At 46.9% G+C, this 11,484-nt stretch overlaps 1 pseudogene; it reads right to left on the bottom strand.

The window, feature by feature from the left end:
• Positions 1 to 5,782: 5,782 nt before the first annotated feature.
• On the bottom strand, positions 5,783 to 8,013 carry LOC121042748 (peptidyl-prolyl cis-trans isomerase A-like; annotated as a pseudogene).
• Between the last annotated feature and the right edge of the window lie 3,471 nt (positions 8,014 to 11,484).

Genomic DNA, 11,484 nt, shown 5'->3' with positions numbered 1-11,484 from the left:
ACGACCTCCCCAGCGAGAAGCCTGGCTGTGAGAACTTCCGTAGGCAGAGCATTTTCTCCTTTTTCAGAGTCATTTCATTTTGTTTGTTTTCCAGGAAAAGGACACATCGGAGGTCGGTGGACTGGCTTCAGATTTAGTTAATTCTATTTGTTTCCCCAGGGGAGGAACAGTCACTAGTGCTGTCTGTCTGTCCCGTACAGCCTCTCCACCACCACTGCCCTGCTCTAAACTGAGCCCTCACCCCATCTGGGACTGGGAGAGACAGCACCTTGCTCACATTCACCTCTTTTTGATGGGAAGTGGTAAGAAATGCATCCCCACATCATTGGGTGAAGGCACACTATTCATTAGTATGGCGTGTCAGCATTGTTTTGTTTATGTATATATTTTAAAATGTGGACAATACTTAGCAGTTGCTAGTACTTACCATTGCTAGAAAGAGCATTTATAAATTTTTTTTTAATGTTGATTTATTTTTGAGAGAGAGACAGCCATGAGTGAGGAAGGGGCAGAAAGACAGGGAGACACAGAATCCAAAGCAGGCTCCAGGCTCTGAGCTGTCAGCACAGAGCCCGATGTGGGGCTCGAACTCATGGAACATGAGATCATGACCTGAGCTGAAGTCGGACACTCAACCCATTGAGCCACCCAGGCACCCCATAGAAAGAGCATTTATCAATATTCATCATTGTGGCATCGTGAGCTGAGTTTTTAGAGAGCATCTGTGAAGGAGAAAGGTCAGTAAGATTCCCAGTAGGCATCTCTGTCCCCTTCCCCAAGCCCCTTGGAATCCAGCACCAGTGTGCAGAAGCAGAGAAAGTCACAAGTCCCTGGGTTCTCCGGAGAAGCCCGTGGACCCTCGGGGAGGCCGGTCTGGCCCAGCTGGGAGAGTTCTAAATGACCAGCAGAGCCAACAGGAAGAGGGGAGGGTGCCTGAGAGGAGCGAGGTGAGGCCAGGCACAAATGAATGACCTGCTTTGTCTTCTCAGAGCCCCCTGAGAGGGAGTTAGGTAACAGATTGCCTGAAGCCACAGTTGTCCCCCAACAAGAGGGTCAGGGAAGGCAACTGGGAAGACAGAGAAAGCTGATGGTGATTTTCACCGTATTTCATCTTCTAAAGAGGGTAGGTTCTAAGGGGGGGTTGACTACCTGCCTGGTGTGTGCCAGCCTGCAACCTCTGAGAGGTTCAGAGAGACAATGAACTCATTTTGGAAAAAAGAAGGAAGAGTTCTAGAAGCATGGGGGAGGGGAGGGGTTGGAGCCCCGGAACAAAGAAGTGAGGCTCCTGTGGCCACAGCACAAGGTAGGGGAAGAAGAGCGTGGTTGGATGGAGATTGCAGAGTACGTTCTTCTCTGTGACATGCGACAGAGCACTCTTTTCAGACTCTCCATGACACCCTCAGTAAAAGGTAGACCCTTCATCAATGGCATGTTTCAGGTTTACTCTTCTGAGCATTGAGTCTCACTCCTTACCCATCCCCTGCCTCTGGTGCCCAGCACAGTTCTTGATACATAGTAGGTGGTCAATTAGTGTTTACTGCATGAAAATGTCTCCATGGATTTGCCTTATCTTCCCATCATCACATCCCAAGTCCAGAATGGATGTGGATTATTCCAGTGTCTTTTCCACAGCTCCCATCTTTCCAGGCTGTCCCATTGTAAATGTAGCCTGCATTCCATCGCCACTGACCTCCAACACCACCTGGATGGTAGTTTTCATTGACTGATCAAACTTTAGCCGTTCTATCCTTTCCTTCTTGGAAATCTGAAAGGGCCCCCCATTGCCTAGAACCCCATCTACATTCTCCATCCCAAGGGGTTAAGTCACCTGGGGAGTTTGAAAAATGGAAAGAACTCAGGTGTGTCAAAAGTTCTTGCAAAACATTCTGAGTGATACAGGTATGAGTTTCCTGTGGTAGTCATTACTCTTTCCAGTTTTCTCTCACCCAGATACACAGTAAGAGGGCATGTTCCTGCCTCTTAAACTTGGGTGTGGTTGCTGGGTTTGCACTGGCCAAAGAGTGGAAATGAGTGTATCACTGGGTGGAAGCTTTAAAAACCTATGTCTCATCTGCCACACTCTTCTTTTCCAGGAGGAAGACCACCCTGGCAGGTCCCCAAGCCATCCTCTGGGGTGAGAACCGCACAGAAGAAACCCCCAGGGCTGATGTGAGACAGGCATATGGTAGGAATTACTGTTCCCATTTACAAAACAGGAACCATTACACCTCGGATGGCAGGAGGGGAGTGGGAGGGAGGCTCTTACCCAGGTCACTCTGCTCTTCAGGGGTAGAACCAGACCTCCCTGCTTCCAGTGGGAGACCTCATCACCAAGGTGGCCACACCTGGCCCTTCCAGGAAGACACATGGGTAGAATGAAAGACACAGAAACTTTGTCGTTAGACAGACCTGATTCAAATACCAACTTTGGTGTTCGCCAAGGAGTCCCAGTTGACAACAATAACAATAGTCTGTCCTATAAATTTTTGGGAAAGGTGAAGTAAGCTGGGGTGGGGAGCCCTGGCAGGCATGCGTAGGTCAATTAGCCTTGTCTCTTTCCCAGTTTTGCTCTCCTCTGAAACCCTGGAATGATCACAACCACCGTCACCTCTGAGATCTTGCTCAAGATGTTCTCCCTGATTATAAATCCTTCCCCACCTCCTCCCCACACTCCTCTCAGAGCCTAGCTGAAGTCCCTGCTTTCCCACACTGCCTTCTCCTGTATTCCTATTCACACTCTTCTCCCCCCACATGGATTTAGCTGTTTCCCTGGTGAGAAGCTTATCTCCCTAACTATTCCAGACCTACTCACGGGCATTGACTAGCCTCAGCTTCCTGTATCCTTACTGAGTCAGTGGCTCTGGGCACCTCCTTTCGCATCACTGTGCCTAATTACTCCCTTATCCATGTGGGGAGTCACTCAAGGGGCTCTGAAGACTCTCCCACCCATGACCATCAGGTGAGTAAATTCAACAACGGGGCCCAGTCTACAAGTAGGAAGAGACCCCTGGGGATGGGTTGGCTTTCTTGAGCGCCTCTATGGACCAGGCATCGTATCTAGTGCCTTGCATTATCTCTAGCTGTCAGAAGGACTCTAGGTCACGAGGTGTTTATAGACGAAGAACACAAACTTTGGCGGTATTTGGTAACTTAATTGGCAATGATTAATTGAGAACGATTTCTTGTTAATAACCTGGTATTTCTGTGTCAAGGACTGTGCTAGCAATTCAGAGAGGTAAAGAAGGCAGATGTGATTCCTAGTTCCATGGAACTCACAGCTCAGCTGATGAGACATTCAATGATTCTGTGAACTCTCCTCCTCTGCCACATCCTGTTCATTATATTCCATGTATGAGAAGCACCATCATCCCTGCAGTTACCTCTAATTCAGCACCTCTCATAAATTGCCACCAAGTAATTTTTTTTTTCAACGTTTATTTATTTTTGGGACAGAGAGAGACAGAGCATGAACAGGGGAGGGGCAGAGAGAGAGGGAGACACAGAATCGGAAACAGGCTCCAGGCTCTGAGCCATCAGCCCAGAGCCCGACGCGGGGCTTGAACTCCCGGACCGCGAGATCGTGACCTGGCTGAAGTCGGACGCCTAACCGACTGCACCACCCAGGCGCCCCGCCACCAAGTAATTTTATAGACACTATCTCATATACTTCTTAGAACATTCAGAAGGAGAGGTATTATTGTTCACTGATGTCCTCTAAGTGTCCAGCTTAGTGTTTGGCACACTGCAGGGGACACTTTTAATTGAATAAATTTCCATTTTACAGATGAGGTTCATGGGGGTTTTGCCCCTGCCGATGGGGAACATGAAGCTGGGATCCAAGGAGTGAGCGTGTTTTGTTCCTTCTTAAAGGAAAACACCGGCCCTTTGCTTTCCCCTTTTACCCTCACCCTCTTCCCCAAATGACATTTCTTGTTTTGTCTTTCAGTGTGTTCTGAGCCAATCAGCATGCATTTGACTTTTAAAAAAATCTTTTTATCTTTTTTTTTTTTTTTTTAATTCAAGTTAGTTAACATACAGTGTAGTCTTGGCTTTAGGAGTAGAACCCAGTGATTCATCACTTACACACAACGGCCAGTTCTCATCCCAACAAGTGCCCTCCTTAATACTCATCACCCATTTAACCCATCCCCCCCCAATGCCCTCCAGAAACCCTCAGTTTGTTCTCCATATTTAAGAGTCTCTTAAGGTTTGCCTCCCTCTCTGTTTTTGTCTTATTTTTCTTTCCCTTCCCCTTTGTTCATCTGTTGAGTTTCTCAAATTCCACATATGAGGGAAATCATATAATATTTATGTTTCTCTGACTGACTTATTTTACTTAGCAATATACCCTCTAATTCCATCTGTGTTGTTGCAAATGGCAAGATTGTATTCTTTTATATTGCCGAGTAGTATTCCACTGTGTGTGTGCGTGTGCGTGTGTGTGTGTGTGTGTGTGTGTGTGTGTGTGTATACACACACATCTTCTATGTGACTTTCTTGGTTGATGCAGCCAACTGTGGGCCCAAAATAGTCCTATTGCCAGATAGGAGGGATGAACTTTGGAGGACATGGTCTTTGAGACCTCGCCCAAGTGAAGCAAGAATCTCTTCCTCAGCTCTTTTTGCAAGTGGCCAAACCTTTAGTTGTTCTGGGAGAGAAATTCAACTGGAAACCAAAAGAAATGCCTTGAGAAAGAAACAGACTCCTCCCACCTCCACCCCCCTCAAGATAAAAAGTGAAATAACACACATCACAGTAGACTCTTACAAGCCAAATTAAACAAGCTAATAAACACCAGTGCTGTTCAAATGTTCAATTCATCTAAACATAAAGATTGCTGGTTTCCAGCCTGTCTGGCCCTAGTCCAACAACTCTCACTAGAGGCCTTCATTCAGCCTGATAGGGTTGGGGGTTTTGTTTACGGGTATGTGTCTTTTAAGTATATCTGGAAAATTTCCTCACTGAAGACTGTTATGTTGCTCAAGGTGCCTTGAATTCTGTTGGATGAGTTCATGTTTTGAACCTTAGCCTCTTGCAAGTTGCAGAGAGAAGCATCTTTTCTTAAAAAAAAATTTTTTTTCAACGTTTATTTATTTTTGGGACAGAGAGAGACAGAGCATGAACGGGGGAGGGGCAGAGAGAGAGGGAGACACAGAATCGGAAACAGGCTCCAGGCTCTGAGCCATCAGCCCAGAGCCTGACGCGGGGCTCGAACTCCCAGACCGCGAGATCGTGACCTGGCTGAAGTCGGACGCTTAACCGACTGCGCCACCCAGGCGCCCCGAGAAGCATCTTTTCTTATGTCCTTATAGTGCTGAATATCCACCCAGCAATCCACTCAGTCATTCATTCACTCCTCAAGCACTGAATGAGCACAGCCACGTGACAGACAACGTGCCCGACACAGCAGATAAGAGCTCCCATCTAGCAGTGGGGTTTGGGGGTCTGGACAAATAATCAGGCAAGGAGTGTAAAGGGTGGTTGGCCCTGGTCCCTCCAGGTCTGGGCTCCATCAGTGATCTCTCTTCTGAAGTGTGATCAGCTTCTCCCTCTTCTCTGCTTCTCCTTCTCTACCAGTTCTTTTTAAAAGCCTATTTCATATCATAAAGCTCCACACTGAGCTGGTGGTCCTTCTAGGTATCATTCTACTTTTCTCCCTCCTCATTCAGACTTGTAAGCAGAAGAATCTACATTCTCAGTGTCCACCTCTTCACTTCATTCCTCAACCCATGGCAATCCATTCACCAACTTCAGTCATTACTGCTCTTTTGTTGTTGTTATCGTTGTTTCGCTTTTATTTCATGATCATACTCTTCGCTCTGCAATCCAACTGAACTTGGAGGGGAGTGAGGAAAACAAGGGACCGTGGAACTGCAGAGGGAGCACAAAGATTATAGGAGATTTCGAGCAGATGGGGGCAGAAGGGCGCTCTCCTGAGCTACAGAAGGAACGTTCTGGTAGTTAAGATAAAAGTCAAGTCAAATTTATTAGATTTGTCCACAGTCAGCAATGGCGATCTTCTTGCTGGTCTTGCGGCTCCTGGACCCAAAACGTTCCATGGCTTTGGCGATGTTCGTGCCTCCCTTCACCTTGCCAAACACCACGTGCTTGCCATCCAACCACTCTGTCTTGGTGGTGCAGAAGAAAAACCGGGAACCGTCGCATTGGGTCCAGCATTCATCATGGACAGGATGCCAGGACCTGTATGCTTCAGGACGAAATTTCCATCATCAAATTTCTCCCCGCAGATGGACTTGCACCAGTGTGATTGTGGCGTATGAAATCCCCACCCTGGCACATAGATCCCGGGATAATCCTGTGAAAGCAGAGACCTTTGTAACCAAATCCTTTCTCCCCAGTGCTCAGAGCACAGAATTTTTCTGCTGTTTTTAGAATTTTGTCTGCAAACAGCTCGAAGGAGATGCGGCCCAAAGGCTCCACGTCCACGGCGATGTCGAAGAACACAGGGGGGTTGACCGTGACTGGGCGGCGTGGGTGGTTCTGGGGTGGCAGCGTCTGCAAGGCCCATTACTGCTCTTTCTAAAGACTCATGACCTACTATGTTCTGACCAGCAGCTGCGCTTATCTTTTTCTTTCTACAGTATTTAATGGTGTTGGTCCTCTAGCCTCTGCTCTCAGCAGCTTCATTCTCCTGGCTCTCCTCGTCTTCTCTGGTCTCTCTCCTTGTCTGTCTCCTTTGTAGTGGTTCTCCTCCACCTGCTTCTCGGTGCTAATACTCCCAGACAACTTGGCTCTCTTCTCTGGACACTCCCTCTTCCTGGGACATCTTATTCACTCTCATGGTTTTAAACTAGAATTTACCTACTGATGGCTTTGCTGTCTAAAGCTGTAGATAGAGACTAATCAGTATTTGGATGCAAATCAGAATATCTGCTAGATATCTACATTTTGACTCTTCATAAACAACTTAAATTCAACTTGTCCTGAATGCATCTTGGTCATCCAAGAGGATCCTGGCTTTTGTCTTCACTAAGAACCACCAATTTCTATCTTTCTGTTTTTAAAATCGAAGCTTAATCTCTTTCTTTCATTCTATTTATGCCCTTTCCCAGCTCCTTGTCATCTTTCACCTGGATACATTCCATCTCCTTCTATCTCTGTCTCTTATTCTTCACCATCTCTCACCTTGGCCCTTCTTTTCCCTGATCCAGCAGGTCTCCCTAGCCCATGCCACACTGCTTGCAGCTCTGTCCACTGAATTACTGCCATAGAGGTCTTTGTGAAAACCCGTATCTGACCAGATTGCCTCCCTGTGCAAAACCCTTCAATGGCACTCATCATTAATGGGATAAAACTCCTTAACCTGGAAGTGCTGGGTGGTCTCCATCTGTCCTTCCAGATCGACTTGCCACCTTTCTCCACCCTTCTCTGACCTAGGAGACTGACCTCATAGACTGGTTCAGCTGGGCTCATTCACCCTCTGGCCTCTGCTTGGGTTTGGCCATGGGGAAGCACCAGAAAGATGTCAGGAGGCAAGAGGAGAAAGAAGCTGGATATTTTCCTGCTTCCCTCTGGACTGGCCAGAGGTTCTCTTACCAAAGGCTCCACATCCAGTGGGGGGGGGGGGGGGGGTGGGGGGGTGGAGTCTCTAGGGTCAAAGTCACCATTTCCACCTTGGGTTCTAGTAAAATCCTCTTAGTAAAATCCTCTCTTTTTGCTCCTTCTGGGTGAGTGCTGGCTGCCTGGCTCAGAGTTGCTGGCCCAGGTATCCCACTACTCCTTGGTGATTTCCCTCAACTCTGGCAACATCTTGCAATAGTCCCTTCATTAAACTCCCTTTTGTTGCCCTGCATCTTACACCTGTATCTGGCAAGCACTCACTCGATTGGTGGCAAATGAGGCTTTCTGTAGGCTGGCCACTGCTTTGTCTTCTCCATTCCATCCGCAGGCATTGCCCCCCAGCAACATCCTGCTGCTTGAGGCTCTCCGTGGAGTCACGCTTTCACACGTGTCTAAGTCCTGAGGCATCACCTCATCTGAGAAGGCATCCATGTGTCCAAGCTGGGTTTAAGGTTCTGTGTGTTTTCATTGTATTTGTCGCTTTCTTATTAAACTCGTCTTTTACCTTGACATTTAAGAGCATCGGATTTAATGACAGATAGCTTGGGTTCAAACCCCCATCCTGCCTCGATTTTTCCCTCTGAAAATCAAAAGTCCCTCCCTTGTAGGATTGCAGTGTTGGTTAAGTGAAGTAATACACGCTGAATGCATAATGCAATGCCGGGCACGTAGCAATGTCCGCTAACCGTGAGCTTTTAGCCGATGTCTGCCTCTTGCCCTTGAGAATCAGTTCTATGAAGAAAAGGATCTTTACTTGGTCAACTTTCGTCGCCCGGATGTGATTTAATGGCTGGCATAGGGTGGGTGCTCAATGCAAAATTGTTGAAATAAAGAAGGAATAAAAGATGGGAGGAAGAAGGGAAAAGTTAAAAAAGAGAGAGGAAAAGGAGGGATGCCAGACTTGAGGGAAGCACAAGGGCACCAGAAGTCAAGAAAAGGAATCCTGGCTCAGCTGGAGACGGGAAGGGAACAGAGGGCGGGGAGGAGCATTAGAAAAGGACTCTTACAGTTGGCCACAGGCGCAGTGTAGGGGGAGGGTCCTCCAGGCAGACACAAGCATGGGCAGTGGACAGAGGCAGTTGGCTTGAGAGGGCACAGGGCACTCTGGAAAGGGAAAGTGGTTGGATTTTGTTGGACGGTTATCTAGCAAGAGCTGAAGGTCATGGGAAGAGGGGACACTGGCAGGGCAGGTGGGGCCGAGCACCTCCTATATGCTGCACTGCATTTGGATTCTATTCTGAAGGCGATGGGGAGCCACTGAGGAGTTTGAAGCAAGGGAGTGACCTGACCAGATGTGCTGCCCACCACCCTTCCTGGTCTCTGAGCAGTCAATGCCAAGCAAACAACACCTGCCCAGCATCTGCCTCTCCCAGCCAACATCATCTGTCACCAGCTAGCATCTTTGACATTTGTCACATCCAGGGTGACCGTTGGGAGAAGGAGCTTTGGAGTGAGACGGACTTAGGTTCTAGGTTATTGGACTTGTTCAAACCTCATTTTTCTCCCCTGTAAAATGGGCACAGGGTCCTGCACCTTCCTGAGGGAGATGTTGTGAGCTAATGTGCTAAGGCTCTCGGTTGTCTCCTGCCTTTCCTGATGTTATAGTTATAGCCTCAGGGCTGTGGTGTCCCAGCTGCAACACCCACCCATAAGACATGTTCCTGGTGAATCAGAACAATTTCAGCCATCTGTGAGAGGCCCTCCAAGTCCCTGGCAGGCTCTGGAATGTGAAGAGCCTCGGGCTGTTTTTCATCAGATGCTGCCGAGATTGCTTAAGTTTCTTTCTTATCTCTTCAAGTGAAAAAAAAGATTGCACAGAAGACCTGGGAACAGATAGCTCCCACCTCAATCAGTGGCGGAGGGATGATTGGCTTCCAAGTTTGGGTTTGTTTTGTGCCTTCGGCAGCATATGGAGCTGACGGGAGAGCAGACCTGGCCTGGCTCTAAACTCTCCTTCGTTTTAAGTGCATTTAACAGTCCATAGAGTCTTGAGAATCAAGAAGCCATTCTTGGAGACTCTTCTGAAAGAATCGAGCTCATGGGATGTTGCCTGAATTTCATCTTAACTCTGAAAGGACAACGAATCGCCCTGATACTGGAGGGGGTGATATATCACTGGTCACCTTCTTACTGAAAATGTCAACTCCAAAGTCGCATTCCAATATAATAGCTCTTCCTGACCATTTAGAAATTAGTTACTTCTTCTATCCATAAAGGAATAGTACCATAAACCACATGAAATTGCTGTTTTGTGGGTCAAAAGTGACGGAATGTTGGCAATGTCATGTGGCTTAGATTATTCCAAAGCACAGTGAATGAATTTTAAAGTACAAAGTGTAAAGAGATCTCTCTCCTATTCCAGCCACCTGCTTCCTCTCCCCAGAGGCCATAGCTGCTGCTAGTGACTTGAGAAACCACTGGATACAATTTGAGACATGCTTTCCACACGTATTAGTTTATAAGCATATGGAGGCCTGATAAGCATGCTGTTTCATTAAACCTTTATTTCTTTAGTTGCATCTCTTAGAAGTCATTCCACGTAGCTCATTCATGTTTTTAAACTGTGCCTATGGATATGTCCATTGTTTCCAGTGTTTCGCTATTATCAACAATGCTGTACAAGCATCCACACATGCACATCTTTGTCACGTGTAAGTAGACGTAGCTTAAGTCTCTGAAAGGGAAATTATTAGACTAAAGGGCTTAAGATTTAAAATTTTGAGGAATCCTGACAAATTCCCCTCAAAATGGCTTATACAATTTACATTCTCTCCAACATAAGAGAAGCGAAGGCATGGGGGGCTGAAGCAAACTCATCTTCTAGACTCCCTTGCCCACTGGCTCCTGTTAGGATTGGCCAGTGGAGCAGAGAGAGGGAAGAAGCCAGGACACTGCTCTCTCTCTCTCTCTCTCTCTCTCTATTTCTGCTGTCATTCCCAGTAGTCACTGATGCTAGTTCCCCCGAAGGGTTCCTTCCTCCAGGGTCCCAGCTCCAGGTGGGTGCCCTGGCTCCTGGACTCACTATGCCTTGTTTGTCCTTTTAGCTTTTCCAATATCTTTGTAACTAATTCCCCATTCTAAATCACCTCTATTGAATTATTTGCTTTAGTTTTGTGTGTTTGATTCCTTCCTGCCTCCCCACCCCTTAACTGAACACTGAACCGGCACACCCAGAGTTGGCAGAAGTGAGGAGAAATGGCCATGTTCTTATACCGTTGGGAAGAATGGAAACAGTTGCAAAATTTTTTGGTAGGCAGTTTGGCAATATGTGCCGAGAGCTTTAAAAATGAGTGTGCTCTTGCCCTATCTTTTAGAGATATGTGTTGAAATGTTTATGAATGAAATGATGTACGTCTGTCACTGACTTCTAAACAATCCAGGGTGGGGGGAGAATAATTGGGACATCGTGTAGATCAAATGAGATTTGGGTTGGTAGTTGTTTAAACTGGGTGAAGGATACTTAGACATTCATTACGCCCATCTCCTTCCTTGTGAATGTTTGAATTTTTCAATAGTGAAAAGTGTCTTTCAAAAGCAAATCTTGGGCATTGCAGTCTACTTTCTAGGGATTTATCCTAAAGAAAACAAGTTCCTCAATGTAAAGACAAATAAATATCTTTAAAGATAGTTTTTTTGTTTGTTTGTTTTAGAGATGGAGTGAGTGAGTGAGACTAGGGGAGGGGGGCAGAGGGGAAGAGAGAGAGAGCCAGAGAGAGAAGGAGAGAGAGAGAGAATCTCAAGCAGGCTCCAGACTCAGCACAGAGCCAGTTATGGGGCTCAATCCCATGACCCTGGGACCATCACCTGAACCAAAATCAAGAGTCTGACACTCAACAGACTGAGCCACCCAGGCGCCTCTAAGGATAGTTTTTAACAGCATTGTTTATAATAAACAATTGGCAA

The sequence above is a fragment of the Herpailurus yagouaroundi genome, unplaced genomic scaffold (genome assembly GCF_014898765.1).
Source record: "Herpailurus yagouaroundi ecotype Mexico unplaced genomic scaffold, PumYag 28, whole genome shotgun sequence".
NCBI classification, from domain to species: Eukaryota; Metazoa; Chordata; class Mammalia; order Carnivora; family Felidae; genus Herpailurus; species Herpailurus yagouaroundi.
Note: the sequence above shows the minus strand (reverse complement) of the source record. Positions and strands in the feature narration are given on the sequence as shown.